Raw genomic sequence first — 23,678 nt, 5'->3', positions numbered from 1 at the left:
TGCAGGTAAGGTGGCAGGTAAAGCAGTCTATATACGGTATACAAATTTGACAGCTAGCAGTATATATGCAGCAGCAAAAATCATAAAAAGGCTTAAAGATACATACACAAGTAATGTCTTTGCTCTTTAATATGCTATCTAGGTTGGTCATAACTTTCCTTCCCAGGAGTAAGCGTCTTTTAATTTCATGGCTGCTATCAGCATCCGCAGTGATTTTGGAGCCCCAAAAAATAAAGTCTGACACTGTTTCCACTGTTTCCCCATCTATTTCCCATGAAGTGATGGGACCAGATGCCATGATCTTTGTTTTCTGAATGTTGAGCTTCAAGCCAACTTTTTCACTCTCCTCATTCACTTTCATCAAGAGGCTTTTGAGTTCCTCTTCACTTTCTGCCATAAGGGCGGTGTCATCTGCATATCTGAGGTTATTGATATTTCTCCTGGCAATCTTGATTCCAGCTTGTGCTTCTTCCAGCCCAGCATTCCTCATGATGTACTCTGCATATAACTTAAATAAGCAGGGTGACAATATACAACCTTGACGTACTCCTTTTCCTATTTGGAACCAGTCTGTTGTTCCATGTCCAGTTCTAAGTGTTGCTTCCTGACCTGCATACAGGTTTCTCAAGAGGCAGGTCAGATGGTCTGGTATTCCCATCTCTTTCAGAATTTTCCACAGTTTATTGTGATCCACAAAATAAAGGTTTTGGCATAGTCAATAAAGCAGAAACAGATGTTTTTCTGAAACTCTCTTGCTTTTTCCATGATCCAGTGGATGTTGGCAATTTGATCTCTGGTGCCTCTGCCTTTTCTAAAACCAGCTTGAACATCTAGAAGTTCACGGTTCGTGTATTGCTGAAGCCTGGCTTGGAGAATTTTGAGCGTGACTTTACTAGCGTGTGAGATGAGTGCAATTGTGTGGTAGTTTGAGCATTCTTTGGCATTGCCTTTCTTTGGAATTGGAATGAAGACTGACCTTTTCCAGTCCTGTGGCCACTGCTGAGTTCTCCAAATTTGCTGGCATATTGAGTGCAGCACTTTCACATCATCATCTTTCAGGATTTGAAATAGCTCAACTGGAATTCCATCACCTCCACTAGCTTTGTTCATAGTGATGCTTTCTAAGGCCCACTTGACTTCACATTCCAGGATGTTTGGCTCTAGGTGAGTGATCACACCATCATGATTATCTTGGTTGTGAAGATCTTTTTTGTACTGTGTGTTACTCATTGTCAAAAGAGACACTCAGTAGGAGAAAAGGTAACTTTGTTCTCCTCTCTTCTAATAATTATAGGCTTCTTATCTTATGGAATAGTTAATGGGTTTTGAATTTTCTAGTCCCAAATTAAAGTTGCAATACACCTGTTCTACAACCTTATCCAGGTTCTTGTGTGGGATGAAAATTTAAGGTGCTCTTAAGAAGAAGATGGAGGAAGTGCTGGGTTGAAAGAAGAGGAGTTGCCCAAGGATAGCCATGTGTTCAGGGAATAGAGAAAAGAGATGTTGCAATAGGCTCCATGAATGACAGAAGTCAATTAGGAGGTTGGACTTCCCTGGTGGTAGAGTGGTAAAGAATCCACTTGCCAATGCAGGAGGCTTGAGTTTGACCCCTGGGTCAGGAAGATCCCTTGGAGAAGGAAATGGCAACCCACTCCAGCACTCTTGCCTAAAGAATCCGACGGACAGAGAAGCTTCATGGGCATAGTCCATGGTGTCACAAAGAGTCCATGACTGATTGACTGAGCAGGCATGCCTGGAAGATTCCACATGCTGTGGAACAACTAAGCGCATGCCCCACAATTACTGAGCCTGCACTTTAGAGCCTGGGAGCTGCAACTACTGAAGCCTCAGTGCTATAACTGCTGAAGCCCCTGTGCCTAGAACCTGTGCTCTGCAACAAGAGAAGCTGCCACAATGAGAAGCCTGTGCACCAAAGCTAGAGAGTAGCTCCCACTCTCTGCAACTAGAAAAAGCCTGAGGACAGCAAGGAAGACCCAGCACAACAAAAAAATAAATAAATAAATAAATTTAAAAAGTCAGTTAAGAGGTACCAGGACTTCTTATAGGGAGAGCTGATTTAATGGTTAGGGCACTAAATATCTAGTACATAGCCTGGGGAACTGTAGCAAAAGATGCTGATGTACACACTTGGCAGAGATGCCGTGGAGTCACTTGCTTTTGTGTGGACTGTATGGGTTTAGACAATGCACATCCCAGTGGCAACCATGACAGACTCAAGACCGGAGGTTCCTTCCTAAATGTTTTTGTTTGGTTTTGTCAATGTATATACCACACTAAAGAGGGGGAAAAACCCTGCTTCCACACGAATCATGATTAATATTAGATATCTTACAACCCTGATAAATAAGAGTTTCGAGCCAGATTTAGTTTAATTTAGAAAAATTAAGTAATGTAATGTTTCTTGTGCCTCAGTTGTGGGATAAATTTATACCCTAACATAACTATCTCATTTAATCTTTACAACCCTTTAAAGTAGGTATTGTTATATTCTTTCAACATAGGAGAATCTGTGACACAAAGAAATTAACATATATATATTATTATTATATCTATATTTCTGTGTATCCATAGTATATAGATATTCCAGAAGACAGAGTTAGAGATTGAGAACCCCCTTGTATTGTGAGGAATCATTTGGGTATATGTGACAGAAATTAAAATCCAACCAGTGTAAATAAATGGGAATGTATGATTCATATCTGAACAATCCAGGGGTAGGGGTGGCTTTGGGTAATAGGACTGATACAGGGATTCAATTTGATGTCATCAGGATTCAATTTTCATTTCTTTCCTCTCTTTTTCTTTTTTTGGCTGCATTGCATGGCTTGTAGGATCTTAGTTCCCTGGTTAGGGATCGAACCCATGCCCCTGTAGTGGAAGCTCGGAGTCCTAACCACTGGACCACCAGAGAATTCCCCTGTTTCCATTTCTTGACTCTCTGTCGTATGTGCTATTTTCAGGTGTTGTGTGGTAGCAAGTTCAAGTGAAGCTGAAAATGTGGTGTTGCTGTGAAAATATTGTGCTTACGGATTCCAATTGGTCACGTATCCATCTTTGAACTACTCACTGAACTGTACACAGGGAAATAGAATGCTTCATCTGACAGGCCTGAATCATACACTCATTCTTGAAGCAAGGGTGTGGAGGGAAGAACACTCCACCTGCACGTGGACTGAGACCAAAGGAGCAGGTGTATGGTCATTCCTCCAGGAGACACAGACATACTGTTTTTGGAAAGGTGCATGCCTGCTGGCACCAAAACAAGATGGCATAAAAGAGATGCCCACTACAGCTCTCTCTAACTACCCCATTCTGTTTGCTGGCCCAAGAGTCATGCCAGATCTTTTGAGATCTGAGGCTTAAATTGAAACATGAATGCAATGCAGATCCTCTGAGGTTGGGGAAGGGGTTGGATGGGGCATAGAGCAGAGATCTTGAAGGAGGGAAATCTATGGGAGACCTAAACATCAGCGTGGATAGCCCTATTCAATGACCTAGACTCAATTCCCAGACATTTTCATCTCAGTGTCCTTTACCTCTGCTCCTATCCAACTATGGCCATATCTGAAGCATCATCACCAGGAAACACTCTACTTTCTGAAATAATATAGTCTTATATCACCCTCTAATTTCAACCTCCAGATTTATCCTGAAATACCAACTCTTCAACCTTCTCAGGATATCTAGTCCATTGATCTTTCCACTTTCTCCTTGTCCATAAACAACCTCTTGCCTTATTTCCTCCCTCTTCAAGACAGACTTCATGGTTCATCACCTAATCAACATTCATCAATTCAATTTGGGAAAATCCCAACTCGATGCCAGAGCTGCTCTCTAGGAAGGCAGAGCTCAGCATTATTGGATAAAATCACACATATAGGTAAGTTGGTGCCACCATAAATTCATGGTCTATGACTAATGGTCAAATCCGTCATTACTTGAAATGCATTTATTCATGCATTCCATTTAATAAGGGCCTGCTATATGCTAGGCACTGTTCTAAGTATTTGGGATACATGGGTGATCAAAACAGGCAGTTTCCCTGGCAGTTCAGTGATTAGGACTCCGAGGGGGTTTGATCCCTGATTGGGGAACTAAATCCCCACAAACCCCATCACGTGGCACACACACACACAACAGGAGGCAAAGCTTCTTGACCATGGTGCTTATGTAATTTATTTCTTAGTAAATTCTCCCACTCTACTCAAAATCAGTTCAAACCTTCTTTACTTTTCCCCACTTCTTTCTCTCCCAGCCCCTAACATATATGGCAGAGCTCTACTTTTCAGAGAAACCAGGAGCTATCCTATGAGAACTTTGCATCATCCCAAATAATTGCCTCCAATCTCCTTTCTTCCTGCTATAGCGAAAGGTGTTCTTCTGGGAGACCTTCCTTGACGTCCCCAAGCTAGGACGGGTGCCCTCATCCTCTCCTCCACAGGCACTTTCCACACTAGGCTGTAACTTGTGTCTTAATTATCTGAGGGCAGGGACCTTGTCTACACAGTTCACTGTTTTAACCTCAGTATCAGGCGCCTAGCTTAGGCTTCCCTTGTGGCTCAGCTGGTAAAAAAATCTGCCCGCAATGCAGGAGACCTGGGTTCGATCCCTGGGTTTGGAAGATCCCCTGGAGAAGGGAAAGGCTACCCACTCCAGTATTCTGGCCTGGAGAATTCCATGGACTACAGTCCATAGGGTTGCAAAGAGTCGGACACGACTGAGCGACTTTCACTTTCAGGCGCTTAGCACAAATTTGGAGCTCAGTACCCTAAGGGTGAATGAATGAAAAGGCGAGATTTCCGGAGAGGACCTGCTCAAGGGCGGGGCCCGCTCGAGGCGGGGCCGGGCGGGGGCCGCCGCAGGACTGTCTCCTCAGGCTTCTTGGAGGCCACCAGCAGACAGCAAGCAGTTCAGGACGCTGAAGTAAGCATGCTTGAGATCAGAGCTCACAGCCAAGATTCGGGCAAGGCTTTTCGGACGCCTCAGGGCCCATTCCGGGGCAGGACTCCTTTATCCTCGAGGCCTCTGGGTGCGGCGGCTGCGCCCAGGTCCCGCCGCGGAGCGCGCCAGCATCGACATGCAGCCGTAGCTTTGGGGTCTTAACACTGCCCAACTCGTTTTTCTCCCTTTCCCTCCTCCTTCCCGCTCCCTTTCCCAGACCCCTCTTTCCTCTTCCTCCTCCCTTTCCCCCTTCCCATCTCATCCAGAAGGATTTGTCGAGTGAAGGGCCAGCAACTCAGCTCCAGTTGCAGCACCGCGGGATCGACACGTTCTATTCTGCAGCACCTGAGGGGCCCAGTGTTCCAAAAATGTCAGGACTGGTCTGAACTGCGAAACCTGAAGGAACCGCCCCTCCGGGAGGGACTGGCGTCCTCGGGAGGGTGAAGCTCCTGTCCAGGAGGATTGTTTCAGGTAGGAGGACGAAGTGGGGAGGCCCCGGGGGCGGCGGGCAGTGGGAGCAGAGGGCGGGGCGGAGCCCAGGCGTTAACACAGGTGTGGGCACGCAGAGGTGAGGGCCCATCTTGAGGGACTGGCACGGCAGGCTTCTAGAGGGGAATCCGAAGCAACTACCTTCAAATCTCTTGCTGCATTTTTTGGGGGGACTTCTATGTGTCAGGTCCTATAACCTCAGCTATGCAGATGACACCACCCTTATGGCAGAAAGTGAAGAGGAACTCAAAAGCCTCTTGATGAAAGTGAAAGAGGAGAGTGAAAAGGTTGGCTTGAAGCTCAACATTCAGAAAACAAAGATCATGGCATCTGGTCCCATCACTTCATGGGAAATAGATGGGGAAACAGTGGAAACAGTGTCAGACTTTATTTTTTGGGCTCCAAAATCACTGCGGATGCTGATTGCAGCCATGAAATTAAAAGACACTTACTCCTTGGAAGGAAGGTTATGACCAACCTAGATAGTATATTAAAAATCAGAGACATTACTTTGCCAACAAAGGTCCATCTAGTCAAGGCTATGGTTTTTCCCGTGGTCATGTATGGATGTGAGAGTTGGACTGTGAAGAAAGCTGATCGCCAAAGAATTGATGCTTTTGAACTGTGGTGCTGGAGAAGACTCTTGAGAGTCCCTTGGACTGCAAGGAGATCCAACCAGTCCATTCTAAAGGAGATCAATCCTGTGTGTTCATTGGAAGGACTGATGCTAAAGCTGAAACTCCAATACTTTGGCCACCTCATGCGACAAATTGACTCACTGGAAAAGACTCTGATGCTGGGAGGGATTGGGGGCGGGAAGAGAAGGGGATGACAGAGAATGAGATGGCTGGATGGCATCACCGACTCGATGGACAAGAGTTTGAACTCTGGGAGTTGGTGATGGATAGGGAGGCCTGGCATGCTGTGATTCATGGGGTTGCAAAGAGTCAGACACGACTGAGTGACTGAACTGAACTGAACTGAACTAGCTATGTCCTATGAGAGATAGGAGGAAATGTTACTTTTAAAATTTTGGCTATCTCAGGTCTTAATTGTGCACCGAGTGACTCCAGAGTGCAGGGCTTAGTTGCTCCCAGTCTTGTGGAATCTTAGTTCACTGACCAGGGTTCAAACCCACATCCCTTGCTTTGCAAGGCAAACTCTCAACCACTGGACCACCAGGGAAGTCCCCAGAAATGTTACTGAAAAAAAAAAGAATTTATTTACTTATGTCCACTAAAAAGATGCACAACGTGAGAGCTGTGAATTAAATATTATTTGGGGTAAAATGAGGACTGCAGTGTAGCATGCAGTACCTCAGATATCTCTAAGAGACTGATTCAAAGAGGCAGTAGGGGAAGGTCAGTGTATAGAATTTTGGTGAAGGGAAAGTTAACGTAATCAAGTCCTTACTTTACAAAAGGTTTTCTGCTGGTCTCTGTGAAGGGATTTAGTACTTTTCTAGATATGAAGAGATGTAAGAATTGGGATCATGAAATAAGTTCCTGACTATCCAAACACCTATTCCATCAGTTTCCTTGGAGCACAGAGTGCCTCACTTTCCACCCCGAATTCCCTTTAGGGGGCATTGAAGGTTGGCAGATGCAGCAGCACAGAGAGATGCCAAATGCCCTTGTTGTTGTTTCAGTTGGTTCAGTTCAGTTCAGTTCAGTCGCTCAGTCGTGTCCGACTCTTTGCGACCCCATGAACCACAGCACGCCAGGCCTCCCTGTCCATCACCAACTCCCAGAGTTCACTCAAACTCATGTCCATCGAGTCGGTGATGCCATCCAGCCATCTCATTCTCTGTCGTCCCCATCTCCTCCCACCCCCTGTCCCTGCCAGCATCAGAGTCTTTTCCAGTGAGTCAACTCTTCACATGAGGTGGCCAAAGTATTGGAGTTTCAGCTTTAGCATCAGTCCTTCCAGTGAACACCCAGGAGTGATCTCCTTTAGAATGGACTGGTTGGATCTCCTTGCAGTCCAAGGGACTCTCAAGAGTCTTCTCCAGCACCACAGTTCAAAAGCATCAATTCTTCAGTGATCAAATTTCTTCACAGTCCAACTCTCACATCCATACATGACCACGGGAAAAACCATAGCCTTGACTAGACGGACTTTTCTTGGCAAAGTAATGTCTCTGCTTTTTAATATGCTATCTAGGTTGGTCATAACTTTCCTTCCAAGGAATGTCTTTTAATTTCATGGCTGCAATCAGCATCTGCAGTGATTTTGGAGCCCAAAAAATAAAGTCTGACACTGTTTCCACTGTTTCCCCATCTATTTCCCACGAAGTGATGGGACCAGATGCCATGATCTTTGTTTTCTGAATGTTGAGCTTCAAGCCAACCTTTTCTCTCTCCTCTTTCACTTTCATCAAGAGGCTTTTGAGTTCCTCTTCACTTTCTGCCATAAGGGTGGTGTCATCTGCATATCTGAGGTTATTGATATTTCTCCCGGCAATCTTGATTCCAGCTCGTGCTTCTTCCAGCCCAACGCTCCTCATGATGGACTCTGCATAAGTCACTGGCAAAGCTTGGCAAGTGCCACTTTGTAGTAGTAGTAGTGTTAGTCACTCAGTTGTGTCCGACTCTTTACGACCCCATGGACTGTGGCCCGCCAGGCTCCTCTGTCCATGGGATTCTCCAGGCAAGATTACTGGAGTGGATTGCCATTCCCTTATCCAGAGGATCTTTCTGACCCAGGGATCAAACCTGGGCCTCCTGCATTGCAGGCAGATTCCTTACCATCTGAGCTACAGGGAAAAATCAGCCAATTTTGTAGCTGACACTTATTTTTGGTTGTGTTGGGTCTTCGTGATACGTGGGCTTTCTCTAGTTGCGATAGCAGGGGCCACTGTCTAGTTGAGGTTCGTGAGCTTCTCATTGCAGTGGCTTCTCTTATTGCACACCATGGGCTCTAGTAGTTACCACCTTTGGGCTCTGAGGAATGTGGTATCTTCCCTAACCAGGGTTTGAACCCATGTCCCCTGCATCCTATCCACTGCACCATGAGGGAAGTCCTGCATATTTCTTACATACAATATCATATCAAATTTTGTGTTTGAAAACTTACTGTAGAATAAGCATTTCCATATATTATAAAACATTGGGTAAATATGATTTTTTTGAGAGAACTTTGGTGTTTATTTTGTGGTATTTGATTCAGCTAATGTTGACATGATAAAGTGTTGATGTTAGAGAGGACTAAGTCTTTAAAATGTGAATTTGATTTATTTTTGGAATACATATATTTACATGACAAAAACAAAACCTGTGTGTCCCAACACAGGGGGAAATGGTGAGGAGTTTTAGGCAATGGTACATAATGAAGCAGGGCAAAGGCTAACAGAGTTTGCCAAGAGAACGCACTGGTCATAGTGAACACCCTTTTCCAACAACACAGGAGATGACTCTACACATGGACATCACCAGATGGTCAGTACCGAAATCAGACTGATTATATTCTTTGCAGCTGAAGATGGAAAAGCTCTATACAGTCAATAAATCAAGATGAGAAACTGACAGTGGCTCAGATCTTGAACTCCTTATTGCCAAATTCAGACTTAAATTGAAGAAAGTAGGGAAAACCACTAGACCATTCTAAATTGAATCCCTTATGATTATACAGTGGAAATGACAAATAGATTCAGGGGATTAGATCTGATAGACACAATGCCTGGAGAACTCTGTATGGAGATTTGTGACATTGTGCAGGAGGTAATGATCAAGACCACTCCAAGAAAAAGAAATGCCAAAAGACAAAAAGGTTGTCTGAGGAGGCCTTACAAATAGTTGAGAAAAGAAAGAAGAGAAGCTAAAGGCAAAGGAGAAAAAGGAAAGATATACCCATTTGAATGCAGAGTTCCAAAGTATAGCAAGGAGACACAAGAAAGCCTTCCTTAGTGATCAACGCAAAGAAATAGAGAAAAACAATAGAATGGGAGAGACTAGAGATCTCTTCAAGAAAATTAGAGATACCAAGGGAACATTTCATGCAAAGATGGGCAGAAGTGGTATGAATCTAACAGAAGCAGAAGATATTAAGAAGAGGTGGCAAGACACAGAAGAACTATACAAAAAAGCTCTTCAGTTCAGTTCAGTCTCTCAGTAGTGCTCAACTCTTTGCGACCCCATGAATCACAGCACGCCAGGCCTCCCTGTCCATCACCAACTCCCGGAGTTCACTCAAACTCATGTCCATCGAGTCGGTGATGCCATCCAGCCATCTCATTCTCTGTTGTCCCCTTCTCCTCCCGCCCCAGTAATGACCCTGATAACCACGATGGTGTTATCACTCACCTAGAGCCAGACATCCTGGAATGTGAAGTCAAGTGGGCCTTAGGAAGCATCACTATGAACAAAGCTAGTGGAGGTGATGGAATTCCAGTTGAGCTATTTCAAATCCTGAAAGATGATGCTGTGAAAGTGCTGCACTCAATATGCCAGCAAATTTGAGTTCCATGTGCTCAGCAGTGGCCACAGGACTGGAAAATGTCAGTTTTCATTTCAATCCCAAAGAAAGGTAATGCCAAAGAATGTTCAAACTACCACACAGTGGCACTCATCTCACACACTAGCAAAGTAATACTCAAAATTCTTGAAGTAAGGCTTCAACAGTATGTGAACCATGAACTTCCAGATGTTCAAGCTGGATTTAGAAAAGTCAGAGGAACCAGAGATCAAATTGCCAACATCCACTGGATCATCGAAAAAGCAAGAGAATTCCAAAAAAACATCTACTTCTGCTTTATTGACTATGCCAAAGCCTTTGACTGTGTGGATCACAACAAACTATGGAAAATTCTTAAAGACATGGGAATATCAGGCCATCTGACCCGCCTCCTGAGAAATCTGTATACAGGTCAAGAAGCAACAGTTAGAACCAGACATGGAACAATGGACTAGTTCCAAATTGGGATAGGAGGACGTCAAGGCTGTATATTGTCACCCTGTTTATTTAACTTATATGCAGATTATATCATGCGAAATGCCGGGCTAGATGAAGCACAAACTGGAATCAAGATTTCCGGGAGAAATATCAATAACTTTAGATATGCAGTTGACACTACCCTTATGACAGAACACAAAGAGGAACTGAAGAGCCTCTTGATGAAAGTGAAAGAGAAGAGTGAAAAAGCTGGCTTGAAACTCAACATTCAAAAAACTTCAGTTCAGTTCAGTTGCTCAGTCGTGTCTGACTCTTTGTGACCCCATGAATCACAGCATGCCAGGCCTCCTAGTCCATCACCAACTCCCGGAGTTCACTCAAACTCATGTCCATCGAGTCGGTGATGCCATCCAGCCATCTCATTCTCTGTTGTCCCCTTCTCCTCCCGCCCCCAATCCTCCCCAGCATCAGAGTCTTTTCCAGTGAGTCAACTCGTCGCATGAGGTGGCCAAAGTATTGGAGTTTCAGCTTTAGCGTCAGTCCTTCCAATGAACACCCAGGATTGATCATGGCAAATAAATGGGGAAACAATGGAAACAGTGAGATACTTTAGTTTTTTTGGGCTCCAAAATCACTGCAGATGGTGACTGCAGCCATGAATTAAAAGATGCTCCTTGGAAGAAAAGCTATGACCTAGACAGCATAAAAAGTGAAAGAGGAGAGTGAAAAAGTCTTGGCTTGAAGCTCAACATTCAGAAAACTAAGATCATGGCATCTGGTCCCATCACTTCATGGGAAATAGATGGAGAAACAGTGGAAACAGTGTCAGACTTTATTTTTTTGGGCTCCAAAATCACTGCGGATGCTGATTGCAGCCATGAACTTAAAAGACGCTTACCCCTTGGAAGGAAAGCTATGACAAACCTAGATAGCATGTTAAAGAGCAGAGACATTACTTTGCCAACAAAGGTGCATCTAGTCAAGACTATGGTTTTTCCCGTGGTCATGTATGGATGTGAGAGTTGGACTGTGAAGAAAGCTGATCACTGAAGAATTGATGCTTTTGAACCGTGGTGTTGGAGAAGACTCTTGAGAGTCCCTTGGACTGCAAGGAGATCCATCCAGTCCATTCTAAAGGAGATCAATCTTGTGTTCATTGGAAGGACTGATGCTAAAACTGAAACTCCAATACTTTGGTCACCTCATGCAAAGAGTTGACTCACTGGAAAAGACTCTGATGCTGGGAGGGATTGGGGGCAGGAGGAGAAGGGGATGACAGAGAATGAGATGGCTGGATGGCATCACCGATTCGATGGACATGAGTTTCAGTGCATTCCAGGAGTTGGTGATGGACAGGGAGGCCTGGCGTGCTGTGATTCATGGGGTTGCAAAGAGTCAGACACGACTGAGTGACTGAACTGAACTGAACTGAGACAGCATATTAAAAAGCAGAGACATTACTTTACCAACAAAGGTCCATCTAGTCAAAGCTATGGTTTTTTCAGTAGTCATGTATGGATGTGAGAGTTGGACCATAAAGAAAGCTGAGTGCTGAAGAATTGATGCATTGTGGTGTTGGAGAAGACTCTTAAGAGTCCCTTGGACTGCAAGGAGATCAAACCAGTCATCCTAAAGGAAATCACTCCTGTATATTCATTGGAAGGACTGATGCTAAAGCTGAAACTGCAGTACTTTGGCCACCTGATGACCCTGATGCTGGGAAAGATTGAAGGCAGGAGGAGAAGGGGACGACAAAGGTTGAGAACGTTAGATGTCATCACTGAGTCAATGGACATGAGTTTCAGCAAGCTCCTGCAGTTGGTGATGGACAGGCAAGCCCATTGTGCTGCAGTCCTCAGGGTCACAAAGAGTCAGACAGGACTGAGGGACTGAACTAAACAGAACTTTATGCAATGGTTCAAGGGTGGGTTGTTGAAAAGGATCAGGGTGTGTGCAGGACCTACATTCCTATGATCTGGCTTTAGGTGTTCTCTGATGAGCTTCTGTGATTCTGGAGGTTATCAAACTGACTTCTCTGGAATGAAAATGCTTCATCTGGTAGTTATCATCTTCCACAGGTGGAGCAGTGGTAAAGAATCCATCTGCCGATGCAAGAGACGCAGGAAATGCAGCTTTGATCCCTGGATCGGGAAGATCCCCTGGAGTAGGAAATGGCAACCCACTCCAGTATTCTTGCCTGGAACATCCCATGGACAGAGGAGCCTCACAGGTTACAGACCATGGGGTCGAAAAGAGTTGGACACGGCTGAGCGACTGAACTGAACTGAGCATACACACATGTCATTAGTTTTGCAGAAGAGCTCAAAAACAGTTATATGTGTATCCCTTGAGGCAAAACCTGGATCCTGTCCCAAGGCTGCACTATTGTTTCTTCACCGATTCTCTCTGGTCTCTACATCCCTTCCCTTTCCTGATTAGCAACTGTTTGAACCTGCCCTTTGGAACTCAGGAGAAGTCATGGAGGCTGAAGCCTATTTCCTACAAACAGGAAATGGGAAACAGAAAAACTTCCTTGCCCAGGAGCCACATAGGGTCCTGCTTGGTTTCACATTCTTAGTGTCACCAGAGACAGATTGGTTTTTTTAAATTGGCTCTGGTTTCCAACATGCAGATTTGTTCACATGTTCAATATATAGCCCTTATGATTGCCTGGTTTTATGTGCAGTTCTCACATTCAGCTCCCCATACTTTGTCAGTTCTAAACATTATTCCTCTTTGGGGCTGATAACCAACAAAACTTTAGATTTCTGGGCTGGCATATTTTTAGGGCAACCTTAGTATCTGTGTTCTGGTGGCTCAGAAGGTGAAGAATCTGCCTGCAATGCAGGAGACCTGGGTTTGATTCCTGGATTTTAAATTAGTTGTTGTTTTTAATCAAAGTAATGTATGCATTTTGTTTTAAAAGTCAGATAGTAATTTCTTTTAATAAAAAGCAGGCTTGGGAATTCCCTGGTGGTCCAGTGGTTATGACTTGATGCTTTCACTGCTGGGCCCTGGGTTCAATCCCTGGTTGGTTATCTAAAATCCCACAAGCCAAGCAGAGTGGCCAAGTTGGGGGGAAAAGACAGATGCTTTTTTTTTCCCACCTTCTTCTACCTCAAGCTTTGCTTATCAGAGGTAACAAATATATGTTCTTTTGGCTATTTTTTCCATTGTTCACATCTTTTTTTCTTTTCTGTAGGACATGATCCGTTTTCTCATAAATATTTTAAAGTATTTATATAGAAATCTCAAGTTTTTAACAACAAACACAATTGTTGTGTATTCTTTGGCATGTTAATAGTTATTATGCCATTATTGCCCCCATAATATTGTGTGTAATAATGTACACTGAAGTTGCCTTTGATAAATGATTTCCTTTATATTGTGTAGAGGAAATTCACTTTTAAATGAATCCTCACATTGACTACAGAGACCCAAGGTTCAATGAGGGTCATCACCAGTGCTGCAAAGTTCTGTTGTGAAAGAGTGTTTCTGAGTGATAAGCATTAAAAGAATGCTGTACAGCAGAGAAAAATGAAAAAGCTGGTGGTCACATACAAAATTTTCAATTGACAATATTAAGAGACATTTGAGCAAATATTAAGAGGCATTAAGAGCAAATTTGAGGGACTTCCCAGGTGTTCCAGTGGTTAAGACTTTACCTTCCAATGCAAGGGGTGCAAGTTCAATCCCTGGTAGGAGATCTAAGATCCCACGTGGGGCCTCAGGGCCAAAAAACCAAAACATAAAACAGAAGCAGTATTGTAACAAATTCAATAGACTTTAAAAAATGGTCCACATCAAAAAATCTTCAAAAAAAAAAGAGAAAATTTGATCAGAAATTTCAACAGCATTTCAACATGTAAGCAATATGAAAAAATTATTACTGAGACATCTTTCATCCTTATTTGGTACTGTATTTAAAATCCAGTGTATATTTTACACTTACAGCACATCTTAGTTCAGACTAGCCACATTTCAAAGTGCTTCAGCCATTGTGGCTAGCAGCTACTGTATGTGATAACACAGTGTTAAATTATGAAGATAGTTCACGATACTTATAGGAGAATAGTCTTTCAACACACATTCATCACACACCTCAGATATCTCTGGTTCACATGTTTCCTTTGTGATTGAGCTGATCTGGAGAGCAGTGCTGAGACGCTAGAGTCTAAGCTCTATCAGGGGGTAAAATCCTATCGAATGGAAATATTCATGCCTTGTTGATCTGAGATTACCCTTTTCATTAAGGATTGTAGTGATGTGTTCAGTCATGGCCAAGTCTTTGTGACCCCATAGACTGTAGCCCACCAGACTGCTCTGTCCATGGAATTTTTCAGGCAAGAATACTGGAGTGAGTTGTCATTTCCTTCTCCATCATTAAGGACTACTAACTGAAAAATCAACTGAGGATCACATACAAAAAACATTTGTTTGAGATTTTCAAAGGAAAAACAGAAAATACTTTAATCATTTAAAAAATGATTTCTGGATAAGAGCTCAGAATTTCATTAATTCAATGTAGAAAATCATATTGTTCATATATAATAAATGTCTGCAATGTGCCTAGAGAGAGGAGAATAAGAATTGAGTCCAAGCCCCTCATTCCTTTTTGTTTTTCAGCATCAGTGCAGAAGGAAGAGGAACAAAGAGGGAGCATTTGGTAGGTAAGGTTCTGACTGTTCAGTCCATAGCACTCAAGGGTTAACCTTAATCTCTCCTTTTCATGACCCAGGTCCACATCCATAGTCTCTAAGGATGTCAGCTGCTAGAGCTCAACCCTCTTAGAAAACAAAGCATTCCTCAGGGAGAGTCATGGGAAGGAGTTAGAACCAAGCACACTTGGTCGGTTCCCTGCTAGGTCCGTCCTGGAAGGGGAAGAATGGTGGAGCTGGCCAGTGGGTCTTGCCCACCAGGTGGCAGTGTGAGACACAGTGGAATGGATATCTATAGGCAGGCCTTTTGGGTCCTGGTTTGGGACAAATTGTTTTACTTTCCTAAGGTCATAGCAAACACCCTTTTCCAACAACACAAGAGAAGACTATGCATGGACATCACCAGATGGTCAACACCGAAATCATATTGATTATATTCTTTGCAGCCAAAGATGGAGACGCCCTATATAGTCAGCAAAAAAAAGACCAGGAGCTGACTTTGGCTCAGATCATGAACTCCTTATTGTCAAATTCAGACTTAAATTGAAGAAAGTAGGGAAAACCACTTGACCATTCAGGTATGACCTAAATCAAATCCCTTGTGATTATACAGTGGAAGTGAGAAATAGATTTAAGGGACTAGATCTGATAGAGTGTCTGATGAACTGTGGATGGAGGTTCGTGACACTGTACAGGAGACAGGGATCAAGACCATCCCTATGGAAAAGAAATGCAAAAGAGCAAAATGGCTGTCTGAGGAGGCCTTACAAATAGCCGTGAAAAGAAGAGAAGCAAAAAGCAAAGGAGAAAAGGAAAGATATAAGCGTCTGAATGCAGAGTTCCAAAGAATAACAAGGAGAGATAAAAAAGTCTTCCTCAGCCATCAATGCAAGGAAATAGAGGATAACAACAGAATGGGAAAGACTAGAGATCTCTTCAAGAAAATTAGAGATACCAAGGGAACATTTCATGCAAAGATGGAGTCGATAAAGGACAGAAATGGTATGGACCTAACAGAAGCAGAAGATATTAAGAAGAGGTGGCAAGAATACACAGAAGAACTGTACAAAAAAGATCTTCACGACCAAGATAATCATGATGGTGTGATCACTTATCTAGAGCCAGACATCCTGGAATGTGAAGTCAAGTGGGCCTTAGAAAACATCACAATGAACAAAGCTAGTGGAGGTGATGGCATTACAGTTGAGCTATTTTAAATCCTGAAAGATGATGCTATGAATGTGCTGCACTCAAATGCCAGCAAATTTGGAAAACTCGGCAGTGGCCACAGGACTGGAAAAGGTCAGTCTTCATTCCAATCCCAAAGAAAGGCAATGCCAAAGAATGCTCAAACTACTGCACAATTGCACTCATCTCACACGCAAGTAAAGTCATGCTCAAAATTTTCCAAGCCAGGCTTCAGCAATACACGAACCGTGAACTTCCAGATATTCAAGCTGGTTTTAGAAAAGGCAGAGGAATCGGAGATCAAATTGCCAACATCCGCTGGATCATTGAAAAAGCAAGAGAGTTCCAGAAAAATATCTATTTCTGCTTCATTGACTATGCCAAAGCCTTTGACCGTGTGGATCACCATAAACTGTAGAAAATTCTGAAAGAGATGGGAATTCCAGACCACCTCACCTGCCTCTTGAGAAACGTATGCAGGTCAGGAAGAAACAGTTAGAACTGGACATGGAACAACAGACTGGTTCCAAATAGGAAAAGGAGTATGTCAAGGCTGTATATTGTCACCCTGCTTGTTTAACTTATATGCAGAGTACATCATGAGAAATGCTGAGCTGGAGGAAGCACAAGCTGGAATCAAGATTGCAGGGAGAAATATCAATAACCTCAGACATGCAAATGATACCACCCTTATGGCAGAAAGTGAAGAGGAACTCAAAAGCCTCTTGATGAAAGTGAATGAGGAGAGTGAAAAAGTTGTCTTGAAGCTCAACATTCAGAAAACAAAGATCATGGTATCTGGTCCCATCACTTCATGGGAAATAGATGGGGAAACAGTGGAAACAGTGTCAGACTTTATTTTTTGGGGCTCCAAAATCACTGCGGATGCTGATTGCAGCCATGAAATTAAGAGGAGCTTACTCCTTGGAAGGAAAGTTATGACCAACCTAGATAGCATATTAAACAGCAAAGACATTACTTGTGTATGTATCTTTAAGCCTTTTTATGATTTTTGCTGCTGCATATATACTGCTAGCTGTCAAATTTGTATACCCTATATAGACTGCTTTACCTGCCACCTTACTTTCATCCTGAGAAATCTGTATGCAGGTCAAGAAGCAACAGTTAGAATGGAATATGGAACAATGGACTGGTTCCAAATTGGGATAGGAGGACATCAAGGCTGTGTATTGTCACCCTGTTTATTTAATTTATATGCAGAGTACATCATGCAAAAAGGCAGGCTGGATGAAGCATAAGCTGAAATCAAGATTGCCGGGAGAAATATCAATAACCTCAGATATGCAGATGACACCACCTTTATGGCAGAAAGCAAAGAGGAACTAAAGAGCCTCTTGATGAAGGTGAAAAAGGAGAGTGAAAAAGATGTCTTAAAACTCACATTCAAAAAACTAAGATCATGGCATATGGTTCCATCACTTTATGGCAAATAGATGGAGAAACATTGGAAACAGTGAGAGATTTTATTTTCTTGGGCTCCAAAATCACTGTGGATGCTGATTGCAGCCATGAAATTAAAAAATGCTTACTCCTTGGAAGGAAAGTTATGACCAACCTAAATAGCATATTAAAAAGCAGAGACATTACTTTGCCAACAAAGGTCCGTCTAGTCAAGGCTATGGTTTTTCCAGTGGTCATGTATGGATGTGAGAGTTGGACTGTGAAGAAATCTGAGCGCCGAAGAATTGATGCTTTTGAACTGTGGTGTTGGAGAAGACTCTTGAGAGTCCCTTGGACTGCAAGGAGATCCAACCAGTCCATTCTAAAGGAGATCACTCCTGGGTGTTCATTGGAAGGACTGATGCTGAAGCTGAAACTCCAATACTTTGGTCACCTCATGTGAAGAGTTGACTCATTGGAAAAGACCCTGATGGTGGGAGGGGTTGAGGGCAGGAGGAGAAGGGGACAACAGAGGATAAAATGGCTGGATGGCATCACTGACTCAATGGACATGAGTTTGGGTAAACTCTAGGAGTTGGTGATAGACAGGGAAACCTGGCATGCTACGATTCATGTGGTCGCAAAGAGTCGGATGCGACTAAGTATCTGAGTTGAACTGAACTGAAGGCTCAGATTCCTCCTTGAGTTACACTTGATCTTCATCGCTCACAGCGTGGTTATGAGGATCAGATGGGATAAAGTACAAAACACTATTCCATACTTGAGCCTGTCTACTGTCGTCACTCTTTGACCTTGTGTACTAATACTTGGGGCTCTTGGAGTCTAGTCTCCCAAGAGCCTCCCCCAGAGAATAGTTTTGCTGAGCCTCCTATAAGATCCTTTGCTTCTACCTTCACTACATTTGACCAAGTCTCCTGGTTACCTAGGAGAATTTGCCAGAAAGTGTGCATGTGACATGAGACCTGCTTGCTCTTTGGGAAAGCAGGTATTGATGAATCTTTTCTCCTGTTCCCTTCTTCCTAGCATGGTCTCTTGTGGTTGCAGGGCCCCCATGCAGCCGAGGTTGACATGAGAAGGTAATCCTATAGGGAAGGGAATGTGAGAGAAACCCCTCCTTGAGGAATAAAAGAAGCATCTTCAAGTCAGTGACATGGGGAATGTGACTTCTGCCAGGCTTGCTGTGTCCTTCTATCCCCATTCAGTTTGTGCATCCTGTCTTCTGCAGCCATCTGGGAAAACTTCTTGATGAGAGCAGTTTGTAGCAAGATCCCTGCTGAGAGGATCATGATAGGGTGACCATGGAAGCTGATCTTCTGATTCTTAAGTAGGTTAGGAAGCTGCTGTGTCTCCTGTGTCCCTTTGGCTATGTCCCCTGGTTTTCTGCCTGAGCCAACTTCTCTCCCCTTCTCCAGCATCCCCACTCTCACCAGACCCTTTTAAAAACCAATTAAGAGCCCCTCTGAGTGAGCCCTCTCACACTGTCTTATTTATCCCTCTGTCAGCCTGAGGACCTACAGAAACACATCTTCCCACACTGTACCCACCTTAGTTTATTGTCTCCCTTCCTTTAATTGTAGCCCAACATCGCAGTTAGGCTACAACTGCGATGTTGGGCTACATCACCTCAGGCCTACATCACCCTTATAATTCACATCAGTGGCCTTCTTTCTGTCATTAGAAGTCACTCTGACATTTACCCCCATATTTTCACCGATCTATTTTTCTCATCCTCTGAAACTTTATTTCTTCCTCCTGTGGAGCTTTCCAGGCCACTGGGTACCCTCCTTGCCTTTTTATTCACTTAACGTTCTTTCACTCCACTCCTAACTTTAATCTTTGTTCCAGGACCTCTGCTTCTAGACCCTAATGCCCCTCAAACTCTCAAGACTGAGACTCTTTTTATAACCAGTCTTTTCATTACTCTCACCACCTTTTGGCCACCAGACCTTTTTGCCACTGATTCCTACTTTCTTACTGGATTATCTCCCTCCTCTAACACTTGCCTTTTCCCCTCTTCCTTCAGAGCACACTCAGGTCCTATTCTCTAGCTAGACTTTGTGTCTGGACTATTTTACCTCACCTGACTCCTGACTCAAGATATCAACCTCTTACACATGAATCTCTCTTATTCATTTTTAAAAATATTATTTCTAAAAATTGAGATATAGTTCCCATAGCATAGAATTCACCCTAAGAAGTGTACAACTCGTAGTTTTTTTTTATATTCTTGAGGTTGTGCAATCACCACCACTAATTCCAAAACAAATTCTTCATTTCAACAAGAGTTATACCATTGACATATTGCTTATTCCTCCCTTCTCCCAGCCCCTGGCAATCACTAATATACTTTCAGTCTCTCTGGATGTGCCTGTTCTACATATTTCATATAAGTGGACTATATAACTGAAATTTTGTGTCTAGCTTCTTTCACATAACATAAGATTTTGAAAGTTTATCCTTGTTGTAGCTTGTACTACTACTTCATTTCTTTTTTATGGCTGAATAATATTCCACCAAAATATTTGCATTTCCCAGCAATGTGCAAGAGTTTCCTCTTGACCAATGATGTTGACACTTCTCATGTGATTGTTGGCTACATAAGTATGTTATAGTTTGGCAAAACTTCTATTCAAGTCTTTTGCTTATTTTAAAATTGGGTAGATTGTCTTTTTGTTGTTGAATTTAAGAGTATGTTATATATTCTGGATACTAAACCCTTATAAATGTATGATTTTCAAATACTTTATCCCATTCTTTGAGTTATCTGTTCACTCTCTTGATAGTGTCCTTGGAAGCATAAAAGTTTTTAATTATGTTGAAGTCCAATTTTTCTACTTTTCCTTTGGTTGCTCACAAATTTGGTGTCATATCTAAGAATCCATTGCCAAATCCAAAATTATGAAGATTTTCTCCTGTGAGTTTTTCTAAGAGTTTTATGGTTTTAATTCTTACACTTAGGTCTTTGATTCATTGTTATTTGATGTTTAATGTTGTTGTTTCTTTTAAGTCAATTAGTTAATTTTTATTGAGATACAGTTGACACATAATATTGTACTAGTTTATTTATTTTGCTGTACTGTGTAGTGTTCACCAACCAGGGATCCAACCTGTGCCTGCTACATTGGGAGTGCGGAGTCTTAACAATTGAACCACCAGGGAAGTCCAACATTGTATTAGTTTTAGATGTAGACTTCATTGTTTTTATTATAATAAAATACACATAACATGGTATTTCTAATTTTAACCATTTGTAAGTGTACAATTCAGATTCAGGAATTAGATACACTCACAGTGCTGTATAATGATCACTACCATCTACTCCTAAAACTTTTTCATCTTCCTCAACATAAACTATGTACCCATTAAATAATAACTCTCTCTTCTTCGCCCTCTCAGAACCCTAGCTTCTGGTAGCCTTTATTCTACTTTCTATCTGTGAATTTGCCTACTCTCGGTACCTCTTATAAGTAGATTCATATAATATTTGCCCTTCTGTGTCTAGTTAATGTCACATGTTTTAAGGATTCACCCATGTGGTAGCATATATGAAAATTTTAATTTCTCTTTTGGTTGACTTATATTCCATTGTGTGTATATATACTATATTTTGTTTATTCATTCATCTGTTGATGAACACTTGTCTTGTTTGCAACTTTTGGCTATTGTGAATAATGCTGCTATGAACTTTGGGTTCCTGCTTTTAATTCTTTTGGATATATACCTAGGAATAAAATCGCTGTGTCATATGGTAGTTCCAACTTTAGCTTTTTAAAAATATTTATTTTTATTTATTTATTTGACTGCACTGAGTCTTAGTTGCAGCATGTGGGATCTAGTTCCCTGACCAGGGATCGAACCCAGACCCCCTGCATTGGGAGCATGGAGTCTTAGTCACTGAACCACCAGGGAAGTCCCCACCTTTAACTTTTTAAGAAACTACCAAACTGTTTTTCTCAGTGGCTGCACTATTACGTTCCCATCAGTAATGCACAAGGGTTCCAATTTTTCCATATCCTTGTAAACATTTCTTATTTTCTTTTTTTAAAGTTTTATTATAGTCATCCTATTTGGTAGAAGTGGTATCTCATTGTGGCTTTAAAATTTTACTTATTTAAAATTTTATTTTACTATTTATTTTTGGCTGCTCAGGCTTTCTCTAGCTGCAGAGAGCAAGGGCTACTCTCTAATTGCAGTGTGTGGGCTTCTCATTGCAGTGACTTCTATTGTTGCAGCTTGTGGGTCAGTAGTTGCAGGTCCTGAACTCTAGAGCACAGACTCCATAGTCAAGGCACCTGGGCTTAGTTGCAACATGTAGGATCAAGTATCAAACCTGTGTCTCCTGCATTGGCAGGGAAATTCTTTATCACTGAGCCACCAGGGAACCCCTATGCTATTTTAATTAATGTAGTTTTGTGGTAAGTCTTGAAGTCAGAAAGTGTGAGTCCTCCAACTTTATTCTTCTTTTTCAAGATTGTTTTGGTTATTTGAGGCTCAGATGGTGAAGAATCTGCCTGCAATGCAGGAGACCTGAGTTTGATCCCTGGGTCGAGAAGATCCTCTGGAGAAGGGAATGGCTACCCATCCCAGTATTCTTGTCTGGAGAATTCCATGAACAGAGGAGCCTGGCAGGCTGTAGTCAATGGGAATGCAAAGAGTTGGTCATGACTGAGCAACTAACACTTTCGCTGTTTCACCAGAGAAGCCCTATACTCTTTAAATTACAATAGTTTTGTGATAAGTTTTGAAATCAAGAAGTGTGAGTCCTTCAACTTCATTCTTCTTTTTCAAGACTGTTTTGGCTATTTGAGACTCTTCAAAAATCCATATGATTTTAAGGGTGGTCTTTCTATTTCTATGAGAAAGGTATTTGGAATTTTAATAGAGATTATGCTGAATCTGTAGATCACTTTGGGCAATACTGACATCTTAACAATGTTAAGTCTTCTGTTCCATAGACACAGGATTCTGTTTATATAGTTCTTTAATTTCTTTCAGCCATGTTTTGTAGTTTTCAGCATATACGTTATTAACCTCCTTGGTTAGATTTATTCCCATGTATTTGATACTGTATATGCTATTAAAAATGGAATTGCTTGCTAATTTCCTTTTTGGAAAAAATGTTTATTTGCAGTGTATAGAGAAACACAATTGATTTTTTTATGTTAATCTTGTACACTACAACTTTGTTGAATTCATTTACAGCTCTCCTAGCTTTCTTGTGGATTCTTTGGGATTTTTTATGCATAAGATCATGTCATCTGTGAAGGGAAAATAGTTTCACCTTTCCTTTTCAATTTGAATGACTTCTATTTTTTTTCTTATCAGGGAGAACTTCCAATATAATGCTGAATGACAGTTGTGAAAGTGAACATCTTTGTTTTGTTCCTAATCATAGGGGAAATGCTTTCAGTCTTTCACCATGGAGTATGATGCTAGCTGTGGGTTTTAAAATATTATTTTATATTTATTTATTATTTTGGCAGTACTGTGCAGCATGTGGGATCTTAATTCCCTGATCAAGGATCAAATTTGCACCCCCTGCATTGGAAACGTGGAGTTCTCACCACTGGACCATCAAGGAAGTCCTAGCTATGGGTTTTTAAAAACATAAATATTCATTGTCATGTTGAGGAATTTTCCTGCTATTCCTTATTTCTGAGTTTCTGGCATTAAAAATTCATCTGAGATGATCTTGTGTTTTTTTTCCCTGTTTGTTTTATCAATATGATGTTTTACATTGATTGATTTTCTTATGTTGACTCTGTCTCTGTCTGTCTGTCTGTCTCTCTCTGTATCAGTTCAGTTCAGTCGCTCAGTCGTGTTCGACTCTCTGCGACCCCAGGCCTCCCTGTCCATCACCAACTCCCGGAGTTCACTCAAACTCATGTCCATCGAGTTGGTGATGCCGTCCAGCCATCTCATTCTCTGTTGTCCCCGTCTCCTCCCGCCCCTAATCCCTCCCAGCATCAGAGTCTTTTCCAGTGAGTCAACTCGTTGCATGAGGTGGCCAAAGTATTGCAGTTTCAGCTTTAGCATCAGTCCTTTCAGTGAACACCCAGGACTGATCTC

The 23,678-nt window shown here is 42.2% G+C and overlaps 1 long non-coding RNA gene across 1 annotated transcript in view; it reads left to right on the top strand.

Annotated features, from left to right (window-relative positions):
- Positions 1-23,272, top strand: part of LOC148777344 (uncharacterized) — a 31,893-nt gene extending 8,621 nt beyond the window's left edge. The window contains exons 3-5 of the long non-coding RNA XR_016037850.1: positions 5,180-5,433; positions 14,968-15,007; positions 23,093-23,272. This is a non-coding gene — a long non-coding RNA (uncharacterized LOC148777344). The remainder of the gene's footprint in view (positions 1-5,179; positions 5,434-14,967; positions 15,008-23,092) is intronic.
- Positions 23,273-23,678: the final 406 nt, after the last annotated feature.

The sequence above is a fragment of the Moschus berezovskii genome, chromosome 7 (assembly GCF_049115385.1).
Source record: "Moschus berezovskii isolate FMDL1 chromosome 7, NW_MosBer_1.0, whole genome shotgun sequence".
Taxonomy (NCBI): domain Eukaryota; kingdom Metazoa; phylum Chordata; class Mammalia; order Artiodactyla; family Moschidae; genus Moschus; species Moschus berezovskii.
The sequence above is the reverse complement of the archived record's forward strand: the minus strand, read 5'-3'. Positions and strand labels throughout refer to the sequence as shown.